This window comes from Euprymna scolopes, unplaced genomic scaffold, assembly GCF_053919585.1.
Source record: "Euprymna scolopes isolate OS-2025 unplaced genomic scaffold, ASM5391958v1 sca7, whole genome shotgun sequence".
In the NCBI taxonomy this organism is placed as follows: domain Eukaryota; kingdom Metazoa; phylum Mollusca; class Cephalopoda; order Sepiida; family Sepiolidae; genus Euprymna; species Euprymna scolopes.
In genome coordinates this window covers 482,413-506,386 of record NW_027633768.1, presented here as the reverse complement: position 1 = coordinate 506,386, position 23,974 = coordinate 482,413, and the positions used below count along the sequence as shown (strand labels likewise).

The 23,974-nt window shown below is 55.5% G+C and overlaps 34 non-coding genes across 34 annotated transcripts; all 34 read left to right on the top strand.

Moving 5' to 3' along the window:
- The first annotated feature begins 85 nt into the window (after positions 1 to 85).
- Positions 86 to 286, top strand: LOC145275313 (U2 spliceosomal RNA). The gene has a single exon (XR_013867153.1). It is a non-coding gene; the product is annotated as a U2 spliceosomal RNA (small nuclear RNA).
- Positions 287 to 643: 357 nt separating this feature from the next.
- LOC145275312 (U2 spliceosomal RNA) lies at positions 644 to 844 on the top strand. Its single transcript, XR_013867152.1, has one exon. It is a non-coding gene; the product is annotated as a U2 spliceosomal RNA (small nuclear RNA).
- A 357-nt stretch (positions 845 to 1,201) lies between these two features.
- On the top strand, positions 1,202 to 1,402 carry LOC145275311 (U2 spliceosomal RNA). The gene has a single exon (XR_013867151.1). It is a non-coding gene; the product is annotated as a U2 spliceosomal RNA (small nuclear RNA).
- A 357-nt stretch (positions 1,403 to 1,759) lies between these two features.
- Positions 1,760 to 1,960, top strand: LOC145275309 (U2 spliceosomal RNA). The gene has a single exon (XR_013867150.1). It is a non-coding gene; the product is annotated as a U2 spliceosomal RNA (small nuclear RNA).
- A 357-nt stretch (positions 1,961 to 2,317) lies between these two features.
- LOC145275307 (U2 spliceosomal RNA) lies at positions 2,318 to 2,518 on the top strand. Its single transcript, XR_013867148.1, has one exon. It is a non-coding gene; the product is annotated as a U2 spliceosomal RNA (small nuclear RNA).
- Positions 2,519 to 2,875: 357 nt separating this feature from the next.
- On the top strand, positions 2,876 to 3,076 carry LOC145275306 (U2 spliceosomal RNA). Its single transcript, XR_013867147.1, has one exon. It is a non-coding gene; the product is annotated as a U2 spliceosomal RNA (small nuclear RNA).
- Positions 3,077 to 3,433: 357 nt separating this feature from the next.
- LOC145275305 (U2 spliceosomal RNA) lies at positions 3,434 to 3,634 on the top strand. Its single transcript, XR_013867146.1, has one exon. It is a non-coding gene; the product is annotated as a U2 spliceosomal RNA (small nuclear RNA).
- A 357-nt stretch (positions 3,635 to 3,991) lies between these two features.
- Positions 3,992 to 4,192, top strand: LOC145275304 (U2 spliceosomal RNA). Its single transcript, XR_013867145.1, has one exon. It is a non-coding gene; the product is annotated as a U2 spliceosomal RNA (small nuclear RNA).
- Positions 4,193 to 4,549: 357 nt separating this feature from the next.
- On the top strand, positions 4,550 to 4,750 carry LOC145275303 (U2 spliceosomal RNA). The gene has a single exon (XR_013867144.1). It is a non-coding gene; the product is annotated as a U2 spliceosomal RNA (small nuclear RNA).
- A 357-nt stretch (positions 4,751 to 5,107) lies between these two features.
- Positions 5,108 to 5,308, top strand: LOC145275302 (U2 spliceosomal RNA). The gene has a single exon (XR_013867143.1). It is a non-coding gene; the product is annotated as a U2 spliceosomal RNA (small nuclear RNA).
- Positions 5,309 to 5,665: 357 nt separating this feature from the next.
- On the top strand, positions 5,666 to 5,866 carry LOC145275301 (U2 spliceosomal RNA). Its single transcript, XR_013867142.1, has one exon. It is a non-coding gene; the product is annotated as a U2 spliceosomal RNA (small nuclear RNA).
- A 357-nt stretch (positions 5,867 to 6,223) lies between these two features.
- Positions 6,224 to 6,424, top strand: LOC145275300 (U2 spliceosomal RNA). The gene has a single exon (XR_013867141.1). It is a non-coding gene; the product is annotated as a U2 spliceosomal RNA (small nuclear RNA).
- A 357-nt stretch (positions 6,425 to 6,781) lies between these two features.
- Positions 6,782 to 6,982, top strand: LOC145275298 (U2 spliceosomal RNA). The gene has a single exon (XR_013867140.1). It is a non-coding gene; the product is annotated as a U2 spliceosomal RNA (small nuclear RNA).
- Positions 6,983 to 7,339: 357 nt separating this feature from the next.
- On the top strand, positions 7,340 to 7,540 carry LOC145275297 (U2 spliceosomal RNA). Its single transcript, XR_013867139.1, has one exon. It is a non-coding gene; the product is annotated as a U2 spliceosomal RNA (small nuclear RNA).
- Positions 7,541 to 7,897: 357 nt separating this feature from the next.
- LOC145275295 (U2 spliceosomal RNA) lies at positions 7,898 to 8,098 on the top strand. The gene has a single exon (XR_013867137.1). It is a non-coding gene; the product is annotated as a U2 spliceosomal RNA (small nuclear RNA).
- A 357-nt stretch (positions 8,099 to 8,455) lies between these two features.
- LOC145275294 (U2 spliceosomal RNA) lies at positions 8,456 to 8,656 on the top strand. Its single transcript, XR_013867136.1, has one exon. It is a non-coding gene; the product is annotated as a U2 spliceosomal RNA (small nuclear RNA).
- A 357-nt stretch (positions 8,657 to 9,013) lies between these two features.
- LOC145275293 (U2 spliceosomal RNA) lies at positions 9,014 to 9,214 on the top strand. Its single transcript, XR_013867135.1, has one exon. It is a non-coding gene; the product is annotated as a U2 spliceosomal RNA (small nuclear RNA).
- A 357-nt stretch (positions 9,215 to 9,571) lies between these two features.
- On the top strand, positions 9,572 to 9,772 carry LOC145275292 (U2 spliceosomal RNA). Its single transcript, XR_013867134.1, has one exon. It is a non-coding gene; the product is annotated as a U2 spliceosomal RNA (small nuclear RNA).
- A 357-nt stretch (positions 9,773 to 10,129) lies between these two features.
- Positions 10,130 to 10,330, top strand: LOC145275291 (U2 spliceosomal RNA). The gene has a single exon (XR_013867133.1). It is a non-coding gene; the product is annotated as a U2 spliceosomal RNA (small nuclear RNA).
- A 357-nt stretch (positions 10,331 to 10,687) lies between these two features.
- On the top strand, positions 10,688 to 10,888 carry LOC145275290 (U2 spliceosomal RNA). Its single transcript, XR_013867132.1, has one exon. It is a non-coding gene; the product is annotated as a U2 spliceosomal RNA (small nuclear RNA).
- Positions 10,889 to 11,245: 357 nt separating this feature from the next.
- Positions 11,246 to 11,446, top strand: LOC145275289 (U2 spliceosomal RNA). The gene has a single exon (XR_013867131.1). It is a non-coding gene; the product is annotated as a U2 spliceosomal RNA (small nuclear RNA).
- A 357-nt stretch (positions 11,447 to 11,803) lies between these two features.
- Positions 11,804 to 12,004, top strand: LOC145275287 (U2 spliceosomal RNA). The gene has a single exon (XR_013867130.1). It is a non-coding gene; the product is annotated as a U2 spliceosomal RNA (small nuclear RNA).
- A 357-nt stretch (positions 12,005 to 12,361) lies between these two features.
- LOC145275286 (U2 spliceosomal RNA) lies at positions 12,362 to 12,562 on the top strand. Its single transcript, XR_013867129.1, has one exon. It is a non-coding gene; the product is annotated as a U2 spliceosomal RNA (small nuclear RNA).
- A 357-nt stretch (positions 12,563 to 12,919) lies between these two features.
- Positions 12,920 to 13,120, top strand: LOC145275285 (U2 spliceosomal RNA). Its single transcript, XR_013867128.1, has one exon. It is a non-coding gene; the product is annotated as a U2 spliceosomal RNA (small nuclear RNA).
- A 357-nt stretch (positions 13,121 to 13,477) lies between these two features.
- LOC145275283 (U2 spliceosomal RNA) lies at positions 13,478 to 13,678 on the top strand. Its single transcript, XR_013867126.1, has one exon. It is a non-coding gene; the product is annotated as a U2 spliceosomal RNA (small nuclear RNA).
- A 357-nt stretch (positions 13,679 to 14,035) lies between these two features.
- LOC145275282 (U2 spliceosomal RNA) lies at positions 14,036 to 14,236 on the top strand. Its single transcript, XR_013867125.1, has one exon. It is a non-coding gene; the product is annotated as a U2 spliceosomal RNA (small nuclear RNA).
- A 357-nt stretch (positions 14,237 to 14,593) lies between these two features.
- LOC145275281 (U2 spliceosomal RNA) lies at positions 14,594 to 14,794 on the top strand. Its single transcript, XR_013867124.1, has one exon. It is a non-coding gene; the product is annotated as a U2 spliceosomal RNA (small nuclear RNA).
- Positions 14,795 to 15,151: 357 nt separating this feature from the next.
- LOC145275280 (U2 spliceosomal RNA) lies at positions 15,152 to 15,352 on the top strand. Its single transcript, XR_013867123.1, has one exon. It is a non-coding gene; the product is annotated as a U2 spliceosomal RNA (small nuclear RNA).
- Positions 15,353 to 15,709: 357 nt separating this feature from the next.
- On the top strand, positions 15,710 to 15,910 carry LOC145275279 (U2 spliceosomal RNA). Its single transcript, XR_013867122.1, has one exon. It is a non-coding gene; the product is annotated as a U2 spliceosomal RNA (small nuclear RNA).
- Positions 15,911 to 16,267: 357 nt separating this feature from the next.
- On the top strand, positions 16,268 to 16,468 carry LOC145275278 (U2 spliceosomal RNA). The gene has a single exon (XR_013867121.1). It is a non-coding gene; the product is annotated as a U2 spliceosomal RNA (small nuclear RNA).
- Positions 16,469 to 16,825: 357 nt separating this feature from the next.
- Positions 16,826 to 17,026, top strand: LOC145275276 (U2 spliceosomal RNA). Its single transcript, XR_013867120.1, has one exon. It is a non-coding gene; the product is annotated as a U2 spliceosomal RNA (small nuclear RNA).
- Positions 17,027 to 17,383: 357 nt separating this feature from the next.
- On the top strand, positions 17,384 to 17,584 carry LOC145275275 (U2 spliceosomal RNA). Its single transcript, XR_013867119.1, has one exon. It is a non-coding gene; the product is annotated as a U2 spliceosomal RNA (small nuclear RNA).
- A 357-nt stretch (positions 17,585 to 17,941) lies between these two features.
- Positions 17,942 to 18,142, top strand: LOC145275274 (U2 spliceosomal RNA). Its single transcript, XR_013867118.1, has one exon. It is a non-coding gene; the product is annotated as a U2 spliceosomal RNA (small nuclear RNA).
- A 357-nt stretch (positions 18,143 to 18,499) lies between these two features.
- LOC145275549 (U2 spliceosomal RNA) lies at positions 18,500 to 18,691 on the top strand. The gene has a single exon (XR_013867352.1). It is a non-coding gene; the product is annotated as a U2 spliceosomal RNA (small nuclear RNA).
- The last annotated feature ends 5,283 nt before the right edge of the window (positions 18,692 to 23,974 follow it).

Genomic DNA, 23,974 nt, shown 5'->3' with positions numbered 1-23,974 from the left:
GTAGGGGGGTCGTTGTCGCTCTGCCCGCAACCTTTGCCGCCCGGACCGGTCCACTGACGACCCCGGCCCCGGAGGGAGCCCCTTTATCGCTTCTCGGCCTCTTCTGGCTAAGATCAAAGTGTAGTATCTGTTCTTATCAGCTTAATATCTGATAGGTCCCTCGCATGGAGGGATCACGATATTAAACTGATTTTTGGAACTCGGTCAAGGGTTAGGAGCTTGCTCCCCCTTCTCCACGGGTTGGCCTGGTATTGCACTGCCTCCAGGAGTTAACAGCCCCGATTCTGACCCCAGCTCGCTCGGGAAAGAGTCAGAAAACGCAATCCCAAAAACAGACTGACTACTACTTTGATCTTACTACTAAACTAAACGACTTTGTTGGTCCTTACTTCCCTTTACTTAGTTGTTGCTGGCTTTGCTTTCGTTCGCTTTCGGTTCGGTCCGCTCGGCTGGATGGACCGTTCGTTGGTCTCATTAGCTGGATGACGGAGGCGGGCGGGCGGCCCTCCTTGGCCGCTGCCTGCGATCGACGCTTCCACTAGTAGAGAGGGGCCGGGGGTAGGGGGGTCGTTGTCGCTCTGCCCGCAACCTTTGCCGCCCGGACCGGTCCACTGACGACCCCGGCCCCGGAGGGAGCCCCTTTATCGCTTCTCGGCCTCTTCTGGCTAAGATCAAAGTGTAGTATCTGTTCTTATCAGCTTAATATCTGATAGGTCCCTCGCATGGAGGGATCACGATATTAAACTGATTTTTGGAACTCGGTCAAGGGTTAGGAGCTTGCTCCCCCTTCTCCACGGGTTGGCCTGGTATTGCACTGCCTCCAGGAGTTAACAGCCCCGATTCTGACCCCAGCTCGCTCGGGAAAGAGTCAGAAAACGCAATCCCAAAAACAGACTGACTACTACTTTGATCTTACTACTAAACTAAACGACTTTGTTGGTCCTTACTTCCCTTTACTTAGTTGTTGCTGGCTTTGCTTTCGTTCGCTTTCGGTTCGGTCCGCTCGGCTGGATGGACCGTTCGTTGGTCTCATTAGCTGGATGACGGAGGCGGGCGGGCGGCCCTCCTTGGCCGCTGCCTGCGATCGACGCTTCCACTAGTAGAGAGGGGCCGGGGGTAGGGGGGTCGTTGTCGCTCTGCCCGCAACCTTTGCCGCCCGGACCGGTCCACTGACGACCCCGGCCCCGGAGGGAGCCCCTTTATCGCTTCTCGGCCTCTTCTGGCTAAGATCAAAGTGTAGTATCTGTTCTTATCAGCTTAATATCTGATAGGTCCCTCGCATGGAGGGATCACGATATTAAACTGATTTTTGGAACTCGGTCAAGGGTTAGGAGCTTGCTCCCCCTTCTCCACGGGTTGGCCTGGTATTGCACTGCCTCCAGGAGTTAACAGCCCCGATTCTGACCCCAGCTCGCTCGGGAAAGAGTCAGAAAACGCAATCCCAAAAACAGACTGACTACTACTTTGATCTTACTACTAAACTAAACGACTTTGTTGGTCCTTACTTCCCTTTACTTAGTTGTTGCTGGCTTTGCTTTCGTTCGCTTTCGGTTCGGTCCGCTCGGCTGGATGGACCGTTCGTTGGTCTCATTAGCTGGATGACGGAGGCGGGCGGGCGGCCCTCCTTGGCCGCTGCCTGCGATCGACGCTTCCACTAGTAGAGAGGGGCCGGGGGTAGGGGGGTCGTTGTCGCTCTGCCCGCAACCTTTGCCGCCCGGACCGGTCCACTGACGACCCCGGCCCCGGAGGGAGCCCCTTTATCGCTTCTCGGCCTCTTCTGGCTAAGATCAAAGTGTAGTATCTGTTCTTATCAGCTTAATATCTGATAGGTCCCTCGCATGGAGGGATCACGATATTAAACTGATTTTTGGAACTCGGTCAAGGGTTAGGAGCTTGCTCCCCCTTCTCCACGGGTTGGCCTGGTATTGCACTGCCTCCAGGAGTTAACAGCCCCGATTCTGACCCCAGCTCGCTCGGGAAAGAGTCAGAAAACGCAATCCCAAAAACAGACTGACTACTACTTTGATCTTACTACTAAACTAAACGACTTTGTTGGTCCTTACTTCCCTTTACTTAGTTGTTGCTGGCTTTGCTTTCGTTCGCTTTCGGTTCGGTCCGCTCGGCTGGATGGACCGTTCGTTGGTCTCATTAGCTGGATGACGGAGGCGGGCGGGCGGCCCTCCTTGGCCGCTGCCTGCGATCGACGCTTCCACTAGTAGAGAGGGGCCGGGGGTAGGGGGGTCGTTGTCGCTCTGCCCGCAACCTTTGCCGCCCGGACCGGTCCACTGACGACCCCGGCCCCGGAGGGAGCCCCTTTATCGCTTCTCGGCCTCTTCTGGCTAAGATCAAAGTGTAGTATCTGTTCTTATCAGCTTAATATCTGATAGGTCCCTCGCATGGAGGGATCACGATATTAAACTGATTTTTGGAACTCGGTCAAGGGTTAGGAGCTTGCTCCCCCTTCTCCACGGGTTGGCCTGGTATTGCACTGCCTCCAGGAGTTAACAGCCCCGATTCTGACCCCAGCTCGCTCGGGAAAGAGTCAGAAAACGCAATCCCAAAAACAGACTGACTACTACTTTGATCTTACTACTAAACTAAACGACTTTGTTGGTCCTTACTTCCCTTTACTTAGTTGTTGCTGGCTTTGCTTTCGTTCGCTTTCGGTTCGGTCCGCTCGGCTGGATGGACCGTTCGTTGGTCTCATTAGCTGGATGACGGAGGCGGGCGGGCGGCCCTCCTTGGCCGCTGCCTGCGATCGACGCTTCCACTAGTAGAGAGGGGCCGGGGGTAGGGGGGTCGTTGTCGCTCTGCCCGCAACCTTTGCCGCCCGGACCGGTCCACTGACGACCCCGGCCCCGGAGGGAGCCCCTTTATCGCTTCTCGGCCTCTTCTGGCTAAGATCAAAGTGTAGTATCTGTTCTTATCAGCTTAATATCTGATAGGTCCCTCGCATGGAGGGATCACGATATTAAACTGATTTTTGGAACTCGGTCAAGGGTTAGGAGCTTGCTCCCCCTTCTCCACGGGTTGGCCTGGTATTGCACTGCCTCCAGGAGTTAACAGCCCCGATTCTGACCCCAGCTCGCTCGGGAAAGAGTCAGAAAACGCAATCCCAAAAACAGACTGACTACTACTTTGATCTTACTACTAAACTAAACGACTTTGTTGGTCCTTACTTCCCTTTACTTAGTTGTTGCTGGCTTTGCTTTCGTTCGCTTTCGGTTCGGTCCGCTCGGCTGGATGGACCGTTCGTTGGTCTCATTAGCTGGATGACGGAGGCGGGCGGGCGGCCCTCCTTGGCCGCTGCCTGCGATCGACGCTTCCACTAGTAGAGAGGGGCCGGGGGTAGGGGGGTCGTTGTCGCTCTGCCCGCAACCTTTGCCGCCCGGACCGGTCCACTGACGACCCCGGCCCCGGAGGGAGCCCCTTTATCGCTTCTCGGCCTCTTCTGGCTAAGATCAAAGTGTAGTATCTGTTCTTATCAGCTTAATATCTGATAGGTCCCTCGCATGGAGGGATCACGATATTAAACTGATTTTTGGAACTCGGTCAAGGGTTAGGAGCTTGCTCCCCCTTCTCCACGGGTTGGCCTGGTATTGCACTGCCTCCAGGAGTTAACAGCCCCGATTCTGACCCCAGCTCGCTCGGGAAAGAGTCAGAAAACGCAATCCCAAAAACAGACTGACTACTACTTTGATCTTACTACTAAACTAAACGACTTTGTTGGTCCTTACTTCCCTTTACTTAGTTGTTGCTGGCTTTGCTTTCGTTCGCTTTCGGTTCGGTCCGCTCGGCTGGATGGACCGTTCGTTGGTCTCATTAGCTGGATGACGGAGGCGGGCGGGCGGCCCTCCTTGGCCGCTGCCTGCGATCGACGCTTCCACTAGTAGAGAGGGGCCGGGGGTAGGGGGGTCGTTGTCGCTCTGCCCGCAACCTTTGCCGCCCGGACCGGTCCACTGACGACCCCGGCCCCGGAGGGAGCCCCTTTATCGCTTCTCGGCCTCTTCTGGCTAAGATCAAAGTGTAGTATCTGTTCTTATCAGCTTAATATCTGATAGGTCCCTCGCATGGAGGGATCACGATATTAAACTGATTTTTGGAACTCGGTCAAGGGTTAGGAGCTTGCTCCCCCTTCTCCACGGGTTGGCCTGGTATTGCACTGCCTCCAGGAGTTAACAGCCCCGATTCTGACCCCAGCTCGCTCGGGAAAGAGTCAGAAAACGCAATCCCAAAAACAGACTGACTACTACTTTGATCTTACTACTAAACTAAACGACTTTGTTGGTCCTTACTTCCCTTTACTTAGTTGTTGCTGGCTTTGCTTTCGTTCGCTTTCGGTTCGGTCCGCTCGGCTGGATGGACCGTTCGTTGGTCTCATTAGCTGGATGACGGAGGCGGGCGGGCGGCCCTCCTTGGCCGCTGCCTGCGATCGACGCTTCCACTAGTAGAGAGGGGCCGGGGGTAGGGGGGTCGTTGTCGCTCTGCCCGCAACCTTTGCCGCCCGGACCGGTCCACTGACGACCCCGGCCCCGGAGGGAGCCCCTTTATCGCTTCTCGGCCTCTTCTGGCTAAGATCAAAGTGTAGTATCTGTTCTTATCAGCTTAATATCTGATAGGTCCCTCGCATGGAGGGATCACGATATTAAACTGATTTTTGGAACTCGGTCAAGGGTTAGGAGCTTGCTCCCCCTTCTCCACGGGTTGGCCTGGTATTGCACTGCCTCCAGGAGTTAACAGCCCCGATTCTGACCCCAGCTCGCTCGGGAAAGAGTCAGAAAACGCAATCCCAAAAACAGACTGACTACTACTTTGATCTTACTACTAAACTAAACGACTTTGTTGGTCCTTACTTCCCTTTACTTAGTTGTTGCTGGCTTTGCTTTCGTTCGCTTTCGGTTCGGTCCGCTCGGCTGGATGGACCGTTCGTTGGTCTCATTAGCTGGATGACGGAGGCGGGCGGGCGGCCCTCCTTGGCCGCTGCCTGCGATCGACGCTTCCACTAGTAGAGAGGGGCCGGGGGTAGGGGGGTCGTTGTCGCTCTGCCCGCAACCTTTGCCGCCCGGACCGGTCCACTGACGACCCCGGCCCCGGAGGGAGCCCCTTTATCGCTTCTCGGCCTCTTCTGGCTAAGATCAAAGTGTAGTATCTGTTCTTATCAGCTTAATATCTGATAGGTCCCTCGCATGGAGGGATCACGATATTAAACTGATTTTTGGAACTCGGTCAAGGGTTAGGAGCTTGCTCCCCCTTCTCCACGGGTTGGCCTGGTATTGCACTGCCTCCAGGAGTTAACAGCCCCGATTCTGACCCCAGCTCGCTCGGGAAAGAGTCAGAAAACGCAATCCCAAAAACAGACTGACTACTACTTTGATCTTACTACTAAACTAAACGACTTTGTTGGTCCTTACTTCCCTTTACTTAGTTGTTGCTGGCTTTGCTTTCGTTCGCTTTCGGTTCGGTCCGCTCGGCTGGATGGACCGTTCGTTGGTCTCATTAGCTGGATGACGGAGGCGGGCGGGCGGCCCTCCTTGGCCGCTGCCTGCGATCGACGCTTCCACTAGTAGAGAGGGGCCGGGGGTAGGGGGGTCGTTGTCGCTCTGCCCGCAACCTTTGCCGCCCGGACCGGTCCACTGACGACCCCGGCCCCGGAGGGAGCCCCTTTATCGCTTCTCGGCCTCTTCTGGCTAAGATCAAAGTGTAGTATCTGTTCTTATCAGCTTAATATCTGATAGGTCCCTCGCATGGAGGGATCACGATATTAAACTGATTTTTGGAACTCGGTCAAGGGTTAGGAGCTTGCTCCCCCTTCTCCACGGGTTGGCCTGGTATTGCACTGCCTCCAGGAGTTAACAGCCCCGATTCTGACCCCAGCTCGCTCGGGAAAGAGTCAGAAAACGCAATCCCAAAAACAGACTGACTACTACTTTGATCTTACTACTAAACTAAACGACTTTGTTGGTCCTTACTTCCCTTTACTTAGTTGTTGCTGGCTTTGCTTTCGTTCGCTTTCGGTTCGGTCCGCTCGGCTGGATGGACCGTTCGTTGGTCTCATTAGCTGGATGACGGAGGCGGGCGGGCGGCCCTCCTTGGCCGCTGCCTGCGATCGACGCTTCCACTAGTAGAGAGGGGCCGGGGGTAGGGGGGTCGTTGTCGCTCTGCCCGCAACCTTTGCCGCCCGGACCGGTCCACTGACGACCCCGGCCCCGGAGGGAGCCCCTTTATCGCTTCTCGGCCTCTTCTGGCTAAGATCAAAGTGTAGTATCTGTTCTTATCAGCTTAATATCTGATAGGTCCCTCGCATGGAGGGATCACGATATTAAACTGATTTTTGGAACTCGGTCAAGGGTTAGGAGCTTGCTCCCCCTTCTCCACGGGTTGGCCTGGTATTGCACTGCCTCCAGGAGTTAACAGCCCCGATTCTGACCCCAGCTCGCTCGGGAAAGAGTCAGAAAACGCAATCCCAAAAACAGACTGACTACTACTTTGATCTTACTACTAAACTAAACGACTTTGTTGGTCCTTACTTCCCTTTACTTAGTTGTTGCTGGCTTTGCTTTCGTTCGCTTTCGGTTCGGTCCGCTCGGCTGGATGGACCGTTCGTTGGTCTCATTAGCTGGATGACGGAGGCGGGCGGGCGGCCCTCCTTGGCCGCTGCCTGCGATCGACGCTTCCACTAGTAGAGAGGGGCCGGGGGTAGGGGGGTCGTTGTCGCTCTGCCCGCAACCTTTGCCGCCCGGACCGGTCCACTGACGACCCCGGCCCCGGAGGGAGCCCCTTTATCGCTTCTCGGCCTCTTCTGGCTAAGATCAAAGTGTAGTATCTGTTCTTATCAGCTTAATATCTGATAGGTCCCTCGCATGGAGGGATCACGATATTAAACTGATTTTTGGAACTCGGTCAAGGGTTAGGAGCTTGCTCCCCCTTCTCCACGGGTTGGCCTGGTATTGCACTGCCTCCAGGAGTTAACAGCCCCGATTCTGACCCCAGCTCGCTCGGGAAAGAGTCAGAAAACGCAATCCCAAAAACAGACTGACTACTACTTTGATCTTACTACTAAACTAAACGACTTTGTTGGTCCTTACTTCCCTTTACTTAGTTGTTGCTGGCTTTGCTTTCGTTCGCTTTCGGTTCGGTCCGCTCGGCTGGATGGACCGTTCGTTGGTCTCATTAGCTGGATGACGGAGGCGGGCGGGCGGCCCTCCTTGGCCGCTGCCTGCGATCGACGCTTCCACTAGTAGAGAGGGGCCGGGGGTAGGGGGGTCGTTGTCGCTCTGCCCGCAACCTTTGCCGCCCGGACCGGTCCACTGACGACCCCGGCCCCGGAGGGAGCCCCTTTATCGCTTCTCGGCCTCTTCTGGCTAAGATCAAAGTGTAGTATCTGTTCTTATCAGCTTAATATCTGATAGGTCCCTCGCATGGAGGGATCACGATATTAAACTGATTTTTGGAACTCGGTCAAGGGTTAGGAGCTTGCTCCCCCTTCTCCACGGGTTGGCCTGGTATTGCACTGCCTCCAGGAGTTAACAGCCCCGATTCTGACCCCAGCTCGCTCGGGAAAGAGTCAGAAAACGCAATCCCAAAAACAGACTGACTACTACTTTGATCTTACTACTAAACTAAACGACTTTGTTGGTCCTTACTTCCCTTTACTTAGTTGTTGCTGGCTTTGCTTTCGTTCGCTTTCGGTTCGGTCCGCTCGGCTGGATGGACCGTTCGTTGGTCTCATTAGCTGGATGACGGAGGCGGGCGGGCGGCCCTCCTTGGCCGCTGCCTGCGATCGACGCTTCCACTAGTAGAGAGGGGCCGGGGGTAGGGGGGTCGTTGTCGCTCTGCCCGCAACCTTTGCCGCCCGGACCGGTCCACTGACGACCCCGGCCCCGGAGGGAGCCCCTTTATCGCTTCTCGGCCTCTTCTGGCTAAGATCAAAGTGTAGTATCTGTTCTTATCAGCTTAATATCTGATAGGTCCCTCGCATGGAGGGATCACGATATTAAACTGATTTTTGGAACTCGGTCAAGGGTTAGGAGCTTGCTCCCCCTTCTCCACGGGTTGGCCTGGTATTGCACTGCCTCCAGGAGTTAACAGCCCCGATTCTGACCCCAGCTCGCTCGGGAAAGAGTCAGAAAACGCAATCCCAAAAACAGACTGACTACTACTTTGATCTTACTACTAAACTAAACGACTTTGTTGGTCCTTACTTCCCTTTACTTAGTTGTTGCTGGCTTTGCTTTCGTTCGCTTTCGGTTCGGTCCGCTCGGCTGGATGGACCGTTCGTTGGTCTCATTAGCTGGATGACGGAGGCGGGCGGGCGGCCCTCCTTGGCCGCTGCCTGCGATCGACGCTTCCACTAGTAGAGAGGGGCCGGGGGTAGGGGGGTCGTTGTCGCTCTGCCCGCAACCTTTGCCGCCCGGACCGGTCCACTGACGACCCCGGCCCCGGAGGGAGCCCCTTTATCGCTTCTCGGCCTCTTCTGGCTAAGATCAAAGTGTAGTATCTGTTCTTATCAGCTTAATATCTGATAGGTCCCTCGCATGGAGGGATCACGATATTAAACTGATTTTTGGAACTCGGTCAAGGGTTAGGAGCTTGCTCCCCCTTCTCCACGGGTTGGCCTGGTATTGCACTGCCTCCAGGAGTTAACAGCCCCGATTCTGACCCCAGCTCGCTCGGGAAAGAGTCAGAAAACGCAATCCCAAAAACAGACTGACTACTACTTTGATCTTACTACTAAACTAAACGACTTTGTTGGTCCTTACTTCCCTTTACTTAGTTGTTGCTGGCTTTGCTTTCGTTCGCTTTCGGTTCGGTCCGCTCGGCTGGATGGACCGTTCGTTGGTCTCATTAGCTGGATGACGGAGGCGGGCGGGCGGCCCTCCTTGGCCGCTGCCTGCGATCGACGCTTCCACTAGTAGAGAGGGGCCGGGGGTAGGGGGGTCGTTGTCGCTCTGCCCGCAACCTTTGCCGCCCGGACCGGTCCACTGACGACCCCGGCCCCGGAGGGAGCCCCTTTATCGCTTCTCGGCCTCTTCTGGCTAAGATCAAAGTGTAGTATCTGTTCTTATCAGCTTAATATCTGATAGGTCCCTCGCATGGAGGGATCACGATATTAAACTGATTTTTGGAACTCGGTCAAGGGTTAGGAGCTTGCTCCCCCTTCTCCACGGGTTGGCCTGGTATTGCACTGCCTCCAGGAGTTAACAGCCCCGATTCTGACCCCAGCTCGCTCGGGAAAGAGTCAGAAAACGCAATCCCAAAAACAGACTGACTACTACTTTGATCTTACTACTAAACTAAACGACTTTGTTGGTCCTTACTTCCCTTTACTTAGTTGTTGCTGGCTTTGCTTTCGTTCGCTTTCGGTTCGGTCCGCTCGGCTGGATGGACCGTTCGTTGGTCTCATTAGCTGGATGACGGAGGCGGGCGGGCGGCCCTCCTTGGCCGCTGCCTGCGATCGACGCTTCCACTAGTAGAGAGGGGCCGGGGGTAGGGGGGTCGTTGTCGCTCTGCCCGCAACCTTTGCCGCCCGGACCGGTCCACTGACGACCCCGGCCCCGGAGGGAGCCCCTTTATCGCTTCTCGGCCTCTTCTGGCTAAGATCAAAGTGTAGTATCTGTTCTTATCAGCTTAATATCTGATAGGTCCCTCGCATGGAGGGATCACGATATTAAACTGATTTTTGGAACTCGGTCAAGGGTTAGGAGCTTGCTCCCCCTTCTCCACGGGTTGGCCTGGTATTGCACTGCCTCCAGGAGTTAACAGCCCCGATTCTGACCCCAGCTCGCTCGGGAAAGAGTCAGAAAACGCAATCCCAAAAACAGACTGACTACTACTTTGATCTTACTACTAAACTAAACGACTTTGTTGGTCCTTACTTCCCTTTACTTAGTTGTTGCTGGCTTTGCTTTCGTTCGCTTTCGGTTCGGTCCGCTCGGCTGGATGGACCGTTCGTTGGTCTCATTAGCTGGATGACGGAGGCGGGCGGGCGGCCCTCCTTGGCCGCTGCCTGCGATCGACGCTTCCACTAGTAGAGAGGGGCCGGGGGTAGGGGGGTCGTTGTCGCTCTGCCCGCAACCTTTGCCGCCCGGACCGGTCCACTGACGACCCCGGCCCCGGAGGGAGCCCCTTTATCGCTTCTCGGCCTCTTCTGGCTAAGATCAAAGTGTAGTATCTGTTCTTATCAGCTTAATATCTGATAGGTCCCTCGCATGGAGGGATCACGATATTAAACTGATTTTTGGAACTCGGTCAAGGGTTAGGAGCTTGCTCCCCCTTCTCCACGGGTTGGCCTGGTATTGCACTGCCTCCAGGAGTTAACAGCCCCGATTCTGACCCCAGCTCGCTCGGGAAAGAGTCAGAAAACGCAATCCCAAAAACAGACTGACTACTACTTTGATCTTACTACTAAACTAAACGACTTTGTTGGTCCTTACTTCCCTTTACTTAGTTGTTGCTGGCTTTGCTTTCGTTCGCTTTCGGTTCGGTCCGCTCGGCTGGATGGACCGTTCGTTGGTCTCATTAGCTGGATGACGGAGGCGGGCGGGCGGCCCTCCTTGGCCGCTGCCTGCGATCGACGCTTCCACTAGTAGAGAGGGGCCGGGGGTAGGGGGGTCGTTGTCGCTCTGCCCGCAACCTTTGCCGCCCGGACCGGTCCACTGACGACCCCGGCCCCGGAGGGAGCCCCTTTATCGCTTCTCGGCCTCTTCTGGCTAAGATCAAAGTGTAGTATCTGTTCTTATCAGCTTAATATCTGATAGGTCCCTCGCATGGAGGGATCACGATATTAAACTGATTTTTGGAACTCGGTCAAGGGTTAGGAGCTTGCTCCCCCTTCTCCACGGGTTGGCCTGGTATTGCACTGCCTCCAGGAGTTAACAGCCCCGATTCTGACCCCAGCTCGCTCGGGAAAGAGTCAGAAAACGCAATCCCAAAAACAGACTGACTACTACTTTGATCTTACTACTAAACTAAACGACTTTGTTGGTCCTTACTTCCCTTTACTTAGTTGTTGCTGGCTTTGCTTTCGTTCGCTTTCGGTTCGGTCCGCTCGGCTGGATGGACCGTTCGTTGGTCTCATTAGCTGGATGACGGAGGCGGGCGGGCGGCCCTCCTTGGCCGCTGCCTGCGATCGACGCTTCCACTAGTAGAGAGGGGCCGGGGGTAGGGGGGTCGTTGTCGCTCTGCCCGCAACCTTTGCCGCCCGGACCGGTCCACTGACGACCCCGGCCCCGGAGGGAGCCCCTTTATCGCTTCTCGGCCTCTTCTGGCTAAGATCAAAGTGTAGTATCTGTTCTTATCAGCTTAATATCTGATAGGTCCCTCGCATGGAGGGATCACGATATTAAACTGATTTTTGGAACTCGGTCAAGGGTTAGGAGCTTGCTCCCCCTTCTCCACGGGTTGGCCTGGTATTGCACTGCCTCCAGGAGTTAACAGCCCCGATTCTGACCCCAGCTCGCTCGGGAAAGAGTCAGAAAACGCAATCCCAAAAACAGACTGACTACTACTTTGATCTTACTACTAAACTAAACGACTTTGTTGGTCCTTACTTCCCTTTACTTAGTTGTTGCTGGCTTTGCTTTCGTTCGCTTTCGGTTCGGTCCGCTCGGCTGGATGGACCGTTCGTTGGTCTCATTAGCTGGATGACGGAGGCGGGCGGGCGGCCCTCCTTGGCCGCTGCCTGCGATCGACGCTTCCACTAGTAGAGAGGGGCCGGGGGTAGGGGGGTCGTTGTCGCTCTGCCCGCAACCTTTGCCGCCCGGACCGGTCCACTGACGACCCCGGCCCCGGAGGGAGCCCCTTTATCGCTTCTCGGCCTCTTCTGGCTAAGATCAAAGTGTAGTATCTGTTCTTATCAGCTTAATATCTGATAGGTCCCTCGCATGGAGGGATCACGATATTAAACTGATTTTTGGAACTCGGTCAAGGGTTAGGAGCTTGCTCCCCCTTCTCCACGGGTTGGCCTGGTATTGCACTGCCTCCAGGAGTTAACAGCCCCGATTCTGACCCCAGCTCGCTCGGGAAAGAGTCAGAAAACGCAATCCCAAAAACAGACTGACTACTACTTTGATCTTACTACTAAACTAAACGACTTTGTTGGTCCTTACTTCCCTTTACTTAGTTGTTGCTGGCTTTGCTTTCGTTCGCTTTCGGTTCGGTCCGCTCGGCTGGATGGACCGTTCGTTGGTCTCATTAGCTGGATGACGGAGGCGGGCGGGCGGCCCTCCTTGGCCGCTGCCTGCGATCGACGCTTCCACTAGTAGAGAGGGGCCGGGGGTAGGGGGGTCGTTGTCGCTCTGCCCGCAACCTTTGCCGCCCGGACCGGTCCACTGACGACCCCGGCCCCGGAGGGAGCCCCTTTATCGCTTCTCGGCCTCTTCTGGCTAAGATCAAAGTGTAGTATCTGTTCTTATCAGCTTAATATCTGATAGGTCCCTCGCATGGAGGGATCACGATATTAAACTGATTTTTGGAACTCGGTCAAGGGTTAGGAGCTTGCTCCCCCTTCTCCACGGGTTGGCCTGGTATTGCACTGCCTCCAGGAGTTAACAGCCCCGATTCTGACCCCAGCTCGCTCGGGAAAGAGTCAGAAAACGCAATCCCAAAAACAGACTGACTACTACTTTGATCTTACTACTAAACTAAACGACTTTGTTGGTCCTTACTTCCCTTTACTTAGTTGTTGCTGGCTTTGCTTTCGTTCGCTTTCGGTTCGGTCCGCTCGGCTGGATGGACCGTTCGTTGGTCTCATTAGCTGGATGACGGAGGCGGGCGGGCGGCCCTCCTTGGCCGCTGCCTGCGATCGACGCTTCCACTAGTAGAGAGGGGCCGGGGGTAGGGGGGTCGTTGTCGCTCTGCCCGCAACCTTTGCCGCCCGGACCGGTCCACTGACGACCCCGGCCCCGGAGGGAGCCCCTTTATCGCTTCTCGGCCTCTTCTGGCTAAGATCAAAGTGTAGTATCTGTTCTTATCAGCTTAATATCTGATAGGTCCCTCGCATGGAGGGATCACGATATTAAACTGATTTTTGGAACTCGGTCAAGGGTTAGGAGCTTGCTCCCCCTTCTCCACGGGTTGGCCTGGTATTGCACTGCCTCCAGGAGTTAACAGCCCCGATTCTGACCCCAGCTCGCTCGGGAAAGAGTCAGAAAACGCAATCCCAAAAACAGACTGACTACTACTTTGATCTTACTACTAAACTAAACGACTTTGTTGGTCCTTACTTCCCTTTACTTAGTTGTTGCTGGCTTTGCTTTCGTTCGCTTTCGGTTCGGTCCGCTCGGCTGGATGGACCGTTCGTTGGTCTCATTAGCTGGATGACGGAGGCGGGCGGGCGGCCCTCCTTGGCCGCTGCCTGCGATCGACGCTTCCACTAGTAGAGAGGGGCCGGGGGTAGGGGGGTCGTTGTCGCTCTGCCCGCAACCTTTGCCGCCCGGACCGGTCCACTGACGACCCCGGCCCCGGAGGGAGCCCCTTTATCGCTTCTCGGCCTCTTCTGGCTAAGATCAAAGTGTAGTATCTGTTCTTATCAGCTTAATATCTGATAGGTCCCTCGCATGGAGGGATCACGATATTAAACTGATTTTTGGAACTCGGTCAAGGGTTAGGAGCTTGCTCCCCCTTCTCCACGGGTTGGCCTGGTATTGCACTGCCTCCAGGAGTTAACAGCCCCGATTCTGACCCCAGCTCGCTCGGGAAAGAGTCAGAAAACGCAATCCCAAAAACAGACTGACTACTACTTTGATCTTACTACTAAACTAAACGACTTTGTTGGTCCTTACTTCCCTTTACTTAGTTGTTGCTGGCTTTGCTTTCGTTCGCTTTCGGTTCGGTCCGCTCGGCTGGATGGACCGTTCGTTGGTCTCATTAGCTGGATGACGGAGGCGGGCGGGCGGCCCTCCTTGGCCGCTGCCTGCGATCGACGCTTCCACTAGTAGAGAGGGGCCGGGGGTAGGGGGGTCGTTGTCGCTCTGCCCGCAACCTTTGCCGCCCGGACCGGTCCACTGACGACCCCGGCCCCGGAGGGAGCCCCTTTATCGCTTCTCGGCCTCTTCTGGCTAAGATCAAAGTGTAGTATCTGTTCTTATCAGCTTAATATCTGATAGGTCCCTCGCATGGAGGGATCACGATATTAAACTGATTTTTGGAACTCGGTCAAGGGTTAGGAGCTTGCTCCCCCTTCTCCACGGGTTGGCCTGGTATTGCACTGCCTCCAGGAGTTAACAGCCCCGATTCTGACCCCAGCTCGCTCGGGAAAGAGTCAGAAAACGCAATCCCAAAAACAGACTGACTACTACTTTGATCTTACTACTAAACTAAACGACTTTGTTGGTCCTTACTTCCCTTTACTTAGTTGTTGCTGGCTTTGCTTTCGTTCGCTTTCGGTTCGGTCCGCTCGGCTGGATGGACCGTTCGTTGGTCTCATTAGCTGGATGACGGAGGCGGGCGGGCGGCCCTCCTTGGCCGCTGCCTGCGATCGACGCTTCCACTAGTAGAGAGGGGCCGGGGGTAGGGGGGTCGTTGTCGCTCTGCCCGCAACCTTTGCCGCCCGGACCGGTCCACTGACGACCCCGGCCCCGGAGGGAGCCCCTTTATCGCTTCTCGGCCTCTTCTGGCTAAGATCAAAGTGTAGTATCTGTTCTTATCAGCTTAATATCTGATAGGTCCCTCGCATGGAGGGATCACGATATTAAACTGATTTTTGGAACTCGGTCAAGGGTTAGGAGCTTGCTCCCCCTTCTCCACGGGTTGGCCTGGTATTGCACTGCCTCCAGGAGTTAACAGCCCCGATTCTGACCCCAGCTCGCTCGGGAAAGAGTCAGAAAACGCAATCCCAAAAACAGACTGACTACTACTTTGATCTTACTACTAAACTAAACGACTTTGTTGGTCCTTACTTCCCTTTACTTAGTTGTTGCTGGCTTTGCTTTCGTTCGCTTTCGGTTCGGTCCGCTCGGCTGGATGGACCGTTCGTTGGTCTCATTAGCTGGATGACGGAGGCGGGCGGGCGGCCCTCCTTGGCCGCTGCCTGCGATCGACGCTTCCACTAGTAGAGAGGGGCCGGGGGTAGGGGGGTCGTTGTCGCTCTGCCCGCAACCTTTGCCGCCCGGACCGGTCCACTGACGACCCCGGCCCCGGAGGGAGCCCCTTTATCGCTTCTCGGCCTCTTCTGGCTAAGATCAAAGTGTAGTATCTGTTCTTATCAGCTTAATATCTGATAGGTCCCTCGCATGGAGGGATCACGATATTAAACTGATTTTTGGAACTCGGTCAAGGGTTAGGAGCTTGCTCCCCCTTCTCCACGGGTTGGCCTGGTATTGCACTGCCTCCAGGAGTTAACAGCCCCGATTCTGACCCCAGCTCGCTCGGGAAAGAGTCAGAAAACGCAATCCCAAAAACAGACTGACTACTACTTTGATCTTACTACTAAACTAAACGACTTTGTTGGTCCTTACTTCCCTTTACTTAGTTGTTGCTGGCTTTGCTTTCGTTCGCTTTCGGTTCGGTCCGCTCGGCTGGATGGACCGTTCGTTGGTCTCATTAGCTGGATGACGGAGGCGGGCGGGCGGCCCTCCTTGGCCGCTGCCTGCGATCGACGCTTCCACTAGTAGAGAGGGGCCGGGGGTAGGGGGGTCGTTGTCGCTCTGCCCGCAACCTTTGCCGCCCGGACCGGTCCACTGACGACCCCGGCCCCGGAGGGAGCCCCTTTATCGCTTCTCGGCCTCTTCTGGCTAAGATCAAAGTGTAGTATCTGTTCTTATCAGCTTAATATCTGATAGGTCCCTCGCATGGAGGGATCACGATATTAAACTGATTTTTGGAACTCGGTCAAGGGTTAGGAGCTTGCTCCCCCTTCTCCACGGGTTGGCCTGGTATTGCACTGCCTCCAGGAGTTAACAGCCCCGATTCTGACCCCAGCTCGCTCGGGAAAGAGTCAGAAAACGCAATCCCAAAAACAGACTGACTACTACTTTGATCTTACTACTAAACTAAACGACTTTGTTGGTCCTTACTTCCCTTTACTTAGTTGTTGCTGGCTTTGCTTTCGTTCGCTTTCGGTTCGGTCCGCTCGGCTGGATGGACCGTTCGTTGGTCTCATTAGCTGGATGACGGAGGCGGGCGGGCGGCCCTCCTTGGCCGCTGCCTGCGATCGACGCTTCCACTAGTAGAGAGGGGCCGGGGGTAGGGGGGTCGTTGTCGCTCTGCCCGCAACCTTTGCCGCCCGGACCGGTCCACTGACGACCCCGGCCCCGGAGGGAGCCCCTTTATCGCTTCTCGGCCTCTTCTGGCTAAGATCAAAGTGTAGTATCTGTTCTTATCAGCTTAATATCTGATAGGTCCCTCGCATGGAGGGATCACGATATTAAACTGATTTTTGGAACTCGGTCAAGGGTTAGGAGCTTGCTCCCCCTTCTCCACGGGTTGGCCTGGTATTGCACTGCCTCCAGGAGTTAACAGCCCCGATTCTGACCCCAGCTCGCTCGGGAAAGAGTCAGAAAACGCAATCCCAAAAACAGACTGACTACTACTTTGATCTTACTACTAAACTAAACGACTTTGTTGGTCCTTACTTCCCTTTACTTAGTTGTTGCTGGCTTTGCTTTCGTTCGCTTTCGGTTCGGTCCGCTCGGCTGGATGGACCGTTCGTTGGTCTCATTAGCTGGATGACGGAGGCGGGCGGGCGGCCCTCCTTGGCCGCTGCCTGCGATCGACGCTTCCACTAGTAGAGAGGGGCCGGGGGTAGGGGGGTCGTTGTCGCTCTGCCCGCAACCTTTGCCGCCCGGACCGGTCCACTGACGACCCCGGCCCCGGAGGGAGCCCCTTTATCGCTTCTCGGCCTCTTCTGGCTAAGATCAAAGTGTAGTATCTGTTCTTATCAGCTTAATATCTGATAGGTCCCTCGCATGGAGGGATCACGATATTAAACTGATTTTTGGAACTCGGTCAAGGGTTAGGAGCTTGCTCCCCCTTCTCCACGGGTTGGCCTGGTATTGCACTGCCTCCAGGAGTTAACAGCCCCGATTCTGACCCCAGCTCGCTCGGGAAAGAGTCAGAAAACGCAATCCCAAAAACAGACTGACTACTACTTTGATCTTACTACTAAACTAAACGACTTTGTTGGTCCTTACTTCCCTTTACTTAGTTGTTGCTGGCTTTGCTTTCGTTCGCTTTCGGTTCGGTCCGCTCGGCTGGATGGACCGTTCGTTGGTCTCATTAGCTGGATGACGGAGGCGGGCGGGCGGCCCTCCTTGGCCGCTGCCTGCGATCGACGCTTCCACTAGTAGAGAGGGGCCGGGGGTAGGGGGGTCGTTGTCGCTCTGCCCGCAACCTTTGCCGCCCGGACCGGTCCACTGACGACCCCGGCCCCGGAGGGAGCCCCTTTATCGCTTCTCGGCCTCTTCTGGCTAAGATCAAAGTGTAGTATCTGTTCTTATCAGCTTAATATCTGATAGGTCCCTCGCATGGAGGGATCACGATATTAAACTGATTTTTGGAACTCGGTCAAGGGTTAGGAGCTTGCTCCCCCTTCTCCACGGGTTGGCCTGGTATTGCACTGCCTCCAGGAGTTAACAGCCCCGATTCTGACCCCAGCTCGCTCGGGAAAGAGTCAGAAAACGCAATCCCAAAAACAGACTGACTACTACTTTGATCTTACTACTAAACTAAACGACTTTGTTGGTCCTTACTTCCCTTTACTTAGTTGTTGCTGGCTTTGCTTTCGTTCGCTTTCGGTTCGGTCCGCTCGGCTGGATGGACCGTTCGTTGGTCTCATTAGCTGGATGACGGAGGCGGGCGGGCGGCCCTCCTTGGCCGCTGCCTGCGATCGACGCTTCCACTAGTAGAGAGGGGCCGGGGGTAGGGGGGTCGTTGTCGCTCTGCCCGCAACCTTTGCCGCCCGGACCGGTCCACTGACGACCCCGGCCCCGGAGGGAGCCCCTTTATCGCTTCTCGGCCTCTTCTGGCTAAGATCAAAGTGTAGTATCTGTTCTTATCAGCTTAATATCTGATAGGTCCCTCGCATGGAGGGATCACGATATTAAACTGATTTTTGGAACTCGGTCAAGGGTTAGGAGCTTGCTCCCCCTTCTCCACGGGTTGGCCTGGTATTGCACTGCCTCCAGGAGTTAACAGCCCCGATTCTGACCCCAGCTCGCTCGGGAAAGAGTCAGAAAACGCAATCCCAAAAACAGACTGACTACTACTTTGATCTTACTACTAAACTAAACGACTTTGTTGGTCCTTACTTCCCTTTACTTAGTTGTTGCTGGCTTTGCTTTCGTTCGCTTTCGGTTCGGTCCGCTCGGCTGGATGGACCGTTCGTTGGTCTCATTAGCTGGATGACGGAGGCGGGCGGGCGGCCCTCCTTGGCCGCTGCCTGCGATCGACGCTTCCACTAGTAGAGAGGGGCCGGGGGTAGGGGGGTCGTTGTCGCTCTGCCCGCAACCTTTGCCGCCCGGACCGGTCCACTGACGACCCCGGCCCCGGAGGGAGCCCCTTTATCGCTTCTCGGCCTCTTCTGGCTAAGATCAAAGTGTAGTATCTGTTCTTCAGTGCTTGCTCTGGTCTGCTATTAGTTGACGAGTTGGGAGCTTTTGGCCTTTGGTCAAAAGTCTTTTTTCTTTTTTTGGCCTCTTTTGGCGTCTTGCTCTTGCGAGGACCAGCCCCTTCTTTGGGGATTGGACCTCCTTGAGAACTTGTTAAGTTTTTGTTTTGTTTATTAACTGTTGTTTTCCTTTTTTTTCCAGATAGTCCGGGGTCTAGCTAGAGCTTAAGCAGCCGGCAGGGCCAAGGGACACCGACGTGCCTTTTTAGGCGAAGGTCCCTTGGTTTCCGAATCGGCGGGCACTAGTTGGGCTCCGGGCCTTCACTTAGATGGAGCAGGCCTCTGCTCCTGCCACCTTGGGGGACGCCCCAGGTGTAGTGTCCGAGACGGGTCGGGGGGGTGCCATCCCGCAAGGCACCCCCAGTTCGAGAAGGGTTCCCGGGGTCGCCACCCCAGAGGTCGGATCGAGAGCGGGGGTCGCTGCCCCCAGTCCAGTGGTCGAGACTACTGGCGTGAGTTCGGAAGGGTCGAGTTCGGTCGCGGGGGTCGCCGCCCCCAGTTCGAGACGCGTGTCGGGGGTTGCTGCCCGTAAAGGCAACCCCAGTTCGAGTGCAGCGGTCGCTAAGGCAGGCAGAATGATGGTCGCGGGGGGGGATGCCCCGTGGGGTACCCCCAATGAGGTGGGTCCTAGCGTTGCCATCATAGAAGTCCCCCCAACTGTAGCTATAGGCAGAGCAGGGGCTATGACAAGGGAGAAAGTGGCGGAGGCTTGGAGGAACTCCATGAGGGAGGCGAAAGGAGACGAGGAGGCTGCGACCTGGGAGGAGGCGCGGAAAAACCGTAGACGGCCGGTTAAGCGTTGGTGGGTCCCGGACGAGGGTCCCCCAACTGGAACGCAATCTGAGAGGAACAGCCCACAAAAGCCGTCGATGGAGGGCCTCAGAAAGGCAAAATCGGAGGAGGTAATAGTGGTGGATGGGTGCTCCCCGGGGTCAGGGAGGGCGTCAACGACGGAAGCAGTACCAGCCAGTGCGGAGGATTGGCCAGCCCTCACCAAGGACGATTCCCCAATTCCGGCTGCACAAAGAGAGGTGAAAACTGCATGGTCGGGCGCAAAGACAAGTGCGGCGGTTCCAGGAGGCAAGAAGAAGACCCCCCAGTACTACAAAGACCTCCTGGAAAATAATTTTAAGGAATATGCGTCCGGCAGCGTGATGAAGATTGTTCCAGGGGTACAAGAGGCCATACAGGAGCGGTCGATCGCCTTCCTCACCTTCGACGAGAAGGGGAAGGGACTCACCAGGATCCCGCAGGAGAAGATGGCGGAAATATTGGGAGAGCTGCGGATTCCGGCCCAGTATATGGTTCGGCGTTTTTTTGCCATGTGGGATATCCTTTTGCCATCAAGGGAGGTTGCAGAGAGACTGTCAAAAGGGGATCTCACATGGAAAGGATTTCGACTGAGGCCGGAATACAAGTCTAAGAGAAGGGCAGCTGTTACGATTAAAGGGGTGCCCAGCTTCATCTCGGAGGACCAGCTGGGTGCCACGATGTCCCAATATGGAGAGGTTGAAAGTGTGCAGCCGGTGATTGGGCCCCGTGGAATAAGGATGGGGGAGATTAAGCTCGAGATGAGGGTCGATAGGAAGGAGGTAGAAAAGATCCCCTCCCAACTATCTTGCGAGGGTTGGACCATGCTAGTTCTGGTAGAAGGGAGGAGACCGCACTGCTGGTCCTGCCAAAAACCGGGCCATGTGTCCCGCTTCTGTCCCAAAAGGATAGAGGAAGAGAAGAAGAACAAGGGGCAGAAGCCGGCCGAAGAAAAGGCAGTAGAAAGGAACGAGGCCGACACCTGGAGCAAGGTGGTGTCCAGGAGGACCAAGAAAATAGCTGAGGTGTCCGCTCCCACAACAACACCCAGAGGAGCGGCGGTGTCGGCCAAACGGAAGCTCAGGGTCAGCTCCTCCGAATCAGAAGGAGAAGAGGGAGGAGAATCCAAGAAGGATGCAAAAAGAGAAAAGACGGCAGAAGAAGACCCTGAGCATCCGCCAACAGCCCCCGATGAGGATGTCCAGGCCACCCCTCCCCTATTCAACACGCCTCCAGAGGAAAAGGAGCCGGGCGAAGCCCCTGAAACACCGATGGAGGCTGAGGAGCCAGTAAGAAAACTAACAGAGAAGCCGGCAGCCCCCAGAGAGGAGAAGACAAGGAAGTTTCCTTTCTGGCCGGGGGAAAGGATATGTGAAGTAAGGATGAGTGAGACGGTCAGCGACCTCAACGGAAGACAAAAAAAACATCTCAAGTCCCTCGAAAGCCTCTCAAAGGTGGACGAGAAGGAGGTCGCTGATCCCAGAAACTTCCCGGATGCTCCTCAGCTCATCACGTTCGTCCGGCCAAATAGGGGAGGGCGAGCGAAAGCCCTATGGAGGATGCTGGAGGCCAGCAAAACAGCGTTTAAGGGGCTGAAGATATTCGACGGGGAGCACCCATCACTAGGGCAAATAGCCAAGAAAAGTGAGGGGCGGGTCCCTATTTATGTTCACCCCTCCCTGTATAGGGCTCTAAAAATTACGTTTCCTCTGGACGTTGGGGGCCTGGCTAGAGACGGACGGCTTACGTCCGACCTGCTCTCGGGCAGTCTTGGCCAGGCCTTTGACGTCCTGTCCCCCGAGGACTTCAGACCCCTAGTTGACGAATTTTACTAGGTAGGGAAGCATGGCCACGGGCTTGAACCTGGCTAGTTTGAATGCGAGGGGCATGAGATCTCGAAGCAAAGCTGCTCGCGTGCTGAGGGATCTCGTGGCCCTTGAGGTAGATATAGCTGCGTTGCAGGAGACCCACTTTGTTGGGCCCGGGGATTGCAGTGTGCTGGTCAACGACTTTGACGTTTACTCAGCATACGGCAATCTCCGTAGCAGTGGGGTTTCTGTTCTAGTAAGTCGCACCCTGTCTGCGACGGTTACCGTTATCCACGCCGACGCTCATGGGAGGCTGGTCGTGGTCGATGTTGCCGTTAAAAGCGGCGTGTTCCGGATAGTGGCAGTTTATGCACCTAACATCCCCAGCGAGAGGGTTTCCTTTTTTCGGCGGGTGGAGGTGTTTCTCTCTTCGGGTCCGGAGCGGGTAGTCTTAATGGGGGACTGGAATGCCGTCCTGGACCCCAGCATAGATAAGGTCGGGGGGGTTAGAGGGTCGGGTTGGTGTGAAAGCAGCCTGTCTGACCTGATGGCCTCGTGCGATCTGGTCGATAGGTTCCGTCTGGATCACCCCGGGAGGGAGATGTGGACGTGGCATACTAGTGCGGCCTCCAGTCCAAGTACATACTTGGACAGGATGTTAATTAGAAGGGGCGACGTAGATTTTCTATCTTGTCCCACGTTCCACTGGCTAGGTCATTCGGACCACAAACTCGTGTTGGCCCGTTTGAAGTTAGGTAATAGGCCTAGGTTGGCTGGCTACTGGAAGTTGAACGCCTCCTTGTTGGAGTCGGAAGACTTCCGGGAGCGGCTGACAACACTAATCCAGAGGGAGTTAGTGGGGGCGGTTACCGGGAGTAGCTGGTGGGTTAAGCTTAAGGTCACCATTAGGCGCTTTTGTGTCCACTATAGCCAAAGCCTCGCGTTAGTTAGGGCTCGGACCAAAAGGCACTTAGACGATAGACTGACCCGGGCGGTGGCAGGGGGGGATTCCCTAGAACTAGCTCTAGTAAAGGAGGACCTGAATCGCTTGGCTAGCGAGCGATACACAGGTCAGGTAGTTAGAGCTAGGTTAAAAAGAGTCTCCAACGAAGCCGCGAACGTTGACGCTGTTGAGCGTGGGGCTGCTTTAAGACGTGGTTCGGATGGGTACATTCGGGAAGTGAAAGACCTGGAAGGGCGCTCTCTCGTGTCGGCGCGGGAGATCTGCAACGGGTTTCGACAACATCTGGAGGAGCGATTCACCCAACTACCCAGACTCCGCGGCCAGGAGTTTGGCGGCTATTTGGCTGGCTCGCCCCGCCTTACTGCGGACCGAGCGGCTAGCTGCGAGGGGATGGTTACGGAGCGTGAGGTCATTACTGCGTTGAAGCAGGTAGGCCTCAACAAATCTCCGGGACTTGATGGTTTGCCCTATGAATTGTTCTTGAGGCTGTCGCCCATGTTTGTGCCCCTTCTGACGGGCGTGTTTAACCACTGGTTTGTCACGGGCTCGATCCCGAGACAGGTAACCAAAGGAGTGGTCACGCTTCTGAAGAAGGGGAACCAACCTGGAGGGGGGAATCTAGACGATTACAGGCCGATCACTCTGCTTAACGCAGACGTGAAGATTTTGGCTCGCGTTCTCGCAAACCGGATGCAGGTTGTTATCGGTGACTTGATCGAACCGGATCAGAATTACGCTGTGAAGGGTCGATCAATTCAGAACAACTTGCACCTGGTGCGCTTGATCTTAGAGGGTTTAGAAGACGACACGGAAGCCGCGCTGATCAATTTGGATCAGTCCAAGGCGTTCGATAGGGTGGACCATGGGTTCCTGAGGTCTGTTGTGGAAACCGCCGGCTTTGGTCCGGACTTCCGCAAGTGGGTCTCTGCTCTGTATCGTGATCCCGCGGTAGTGGTGCAAGTCAACGGTAGGTTGTCGGAGTCCTTTGGGGTCTCTCGGTCGGTGCGGCAGGGCTGTCCGCTGTCGCCTCTGCTCTATGTCCTGGCGTTGGAGCCCTTCCTTCGCAAATTAAGGGACGAGGCGGCGAGACCAGTCCTACGCGGCATTGCTCTACCTGGCGGCCGATTTGCCAGGGTGTCCGCGTACGCTGATGACGTCACCGTTTTCGCAGCTTGTCGTAACGACATCGAAGCGGTGATAGAGGCGATCGCTGAGTACGAAGTTGTTACAGGGGCCGTGATCAATCGCAGCAAGTCCGTCGGCCTGCGGTTGAGCGCCTGGACCGGGGTAAACTCGCTTCCAGGTGCGTTCGGCTGGACTGATGGCCCGGTTAAGATCCTCGGCGTGTGGTTCGGGCCGGATCTCCAGTTGGACAAGAATTGGTCGGAGGTACAGACGTACAGACGAAGGTCGAATCGTCGGTCGTGTCTTGGATTCGAAGGAGGTTGTCCTTGAAGGGTCGTGCGGAGGCATGCGCCACTTACGTGTTTCCGCTGATCCTTTACCGTTTATCTGTTCTTCCCCTGCCTGCGGACCGCTGTAAGGCTTTAGAGCGCCTCCTTTTTAAACTGCTGTGGAAAGGAGGAAAGCCGTATGTCCGTAGACAGGTCTGTACGCAGAAACTTGGCGAGGGAGGCTTGGGAATGCCGGACTTGAAAAGTCACAAGCATGCTGAAAGACTGGCGTTCCTGAGTCGTACACTGTTAGAGGAGACGCACTGGGTACCAGCGGTGGAACAGGCTTTTCCGCAGCTCGTATCCGCCCCTGCCGCTGAAGGTCGCAGAAGAC